The 2,763-nt window shown below is 41.3% G+C and overlaps 1 pseudogene; it reads left to right on the top strand.

Moving 5' to 3' along the window:
• Positions 1 to 426: 426 nt before the first annotated feature.
• Positions 427 to 2,494, top strand: LOC149159906 (protein ACTIVITY OF BC1 COMPLEX KINASE 1, chloroplastic pseudogene; annotated as a pseudogene).
• Positions 2,495 to 2,763: the final 269 nt, after the last annotated feature.

Raw genomic sequence — 2,763 nt, 5'->3', positions numbered from 1 at the left:
GCTATTTATCATGCTACAGATCACCGATACCACTTGCAGCACGATGGGCACACATATGTGCTCACATCCTCAGCTAGCACATCAACCCAACCTTCCATTGGCAAAGCTCCCATTATGAGAGTCAATTTAAACCAAGATGTTTCTTTGTGCTTGGTTCGCCCCGTCAAGCCAGACAACCTCACCAATCCAGTCCCTCCTTCAATGGCTCCTCTACTCCATGAATTTGTAGATGTCTTCACCCAACCCACAGGGCTGCCTCCAACACGCTCTGTTGAACACCACATTGATCTTATTCCTGGCGCTTCCTTACCCAATGCCCCATCTTATCGCCTTGCTCCTCGAGAGGCAACTGAGACAGAATGCCAAATTGAAGAATTGTTGACATCCGGTCATATTCAGACGTCATCTTGTCATATTCAGACAACAAGTATGCAGTGTTTGTGCACAGGGACTTCAATGGGTCTTCTGCTAGTAGCAACAGTCATCTTCGCAACTTGTTTTATCAAATATTTGTTGACAACTATCTAGATGTAAAAACAAGTACTTACAGTCAGAAGACAGAAAAGTTGGCACCTGCAAGACAAAAAAGAAAGATTCTGGTTTATGCAACATCCAATTCAAGTTCTAGTTCTCAAGAAGTTGCACCAAGAAATAAGGTACCATTGCGGAAAAGAGGAGAAAAAGGTAATTCTATGATGAGATTTTCACAAGAAAAATCTAGCAAAGCTATGGAGGTGCTCGATCTTGAACGAGGTGTCTGCTTTCCTTTTCGAAAATATACTCCAGAAATGGTTAGGGAAAAAGTTTTAGGCTCAAGAGGGGCAGTATTCTCACTTTTTGGTCGTGGAGTAGAGATCCTCTCGAAACTAGGGCTATATTGGATCACCCTTTTCTATGATCGACTTGTTGGGAGGGGTCTAGAGATAGTTCCATTATGTGCAGAGCAACTTTGGAATTTGCTATGTGATTTGGGACCTTCTTTTGTCAAAGCTGGCCAGGTTTTGGCAACACAGACCTGATATTGTTCGTGAAGATTATATGAATGAACTTTGCATTCTCCAAGATGATGTTCCTTCGTTTCCAAATAAGATTGCGTTTGCAATCATAGAAGAAGAGGCCGGTGTACCTCTTGAACAGATATTTAGCAAAATATCTTCTCAGACTATAGCAGCAGCAAGTTTAGGACAGGTTTATCGTGCCACTCTTCGTGGCTCAGTCGAAGAGGTTGCTATAAAGGTACAGAGGACAAAAATTGAACCTATCATATATAGGGATCTTTTCCTTTTTCGAACTCTAGCTTCATTTTTTAATGGCATTAGTCTTGAGAAAATTGGTTGTAATGCGGAGCTTATTGTTGATGAATTTGGCGAGAAGCTACTTGAAGAGCTTGACTATACACTTGAGGCACGTAACATTGAGGACCTCTTGGAGAACTTCAAAGATGAGCCAACAGTTTAAGATTCCTCGAGTATACAAAGAACTTTCTGGTTCACGGGTTCTTGTGATGGAATGGATTGATGGCATCCTTTGCACTGATCCACAAGCTATTAAAGAAGTTGGCATCCGCATACCTGATTTTCTCACTGTTGGTGTGAGTGCTGCTCTGAGACAGCTGCTAGAATTTGGGTTGTTTTATGGAGATCCACATCCTGGCAACATTTTTGCCATTCGTGATGGACGTATTGCATATGTAGACTTTGGAAATGTTGCAGTTCTTAGTTAGCAAAACAAACAAAGCCTGATTGATGCAGTGGTACATGCTGTGAATGAGGACTATGCGGAGATGGCAAATGATTTACAGGAACAAAAATCAGCTCATCATTTTATACACTCCATTTCTCAACGCCAAGCTCAAGTAACTACTGCTTTGCAAGCAGCCCAAGATCGTGCCAAACAAAGACATGACAAACAGTGAACATACTTGTCTTTTCAACCTGGAGATCGTGTGTGGCTCTTGTTGGACAAGCAACGCTTCAAGGGCCAGCATCATAAGCTGCACCCTCTGAGATATGGCCCATATACTGTTCTGGAACGCATTGGAGAAAATGCATATCGCTTGGACTTGCCTTCCCAGCTTGGCATCCACGATGTTCTTAATGTTAATAATCTCAAATTATTTGAACCACCTCTCCTTGAGGAATCTGTTACAATTCATCATCCGGTTGATAATATTCCAGATTTTCAGCCTCCTCTGCTCAAAGATACAATTTTGGACTTCAAGAAACGGGATACACGACATCAGCCATACTTCTCATATTTGGTTGGTCGGAAGGGACACACACCAGCACAGGCAAAATGGATCAATGCAGAAACATTGCAACGCAATTTCCCTCAGTTGGTGGAGGAAGCCGGGACGCTTCCTGATCTAAACAGGGAGGAATTGGGCAACCAGAAAGGACACAAAAATCAGCAACATCTCACTGATTGGGCAACCAAGAAAAAGCGTACTATTTCATTGGAAACATCCAAGAATAGAAAAGAGGGAAACATCTGAAAAACTAGGAAAAAGGAAACATCTAAAATATATTGGCTTTATCTAATTATGCAGTTTGATTTTATCTTTTGTAATAAAGAGAATGATTGCATTGTTTATAAAATGCTCATCTCTTCTTCATAATAAAGTGGTGGTATTGTTTGCAGACCTGTGTTATTCCAGTGTTTGTGTCTACAGTCTGTTCTATTATTCTCTGTTTTTTAATTTTCAGATCTGCAAGCAGATCATTCTGAGCAGAAGCACGTCCATCAATACCATTTGTACCACCA

The sequence above is a fragment of the Pinus tabuliformis genome, chromosome 5_2 (genome assembly GCF_031772625.1).
Source record: "Pinus tabuliformis cultivar Carrire ecotype Pingquan chromosome 5_2, CPIR1, whole genome shotgun sequence".
Lineage (NCBI taxonomy): Eukaryota > Viridiplantae > Streptophyta > Pinopsida > Pinales > Pinaceae > Pinus > Pinus tabuliformis.
This window is presented reverse-complemented; position numbering and strand designations above follow the sequence as displayed.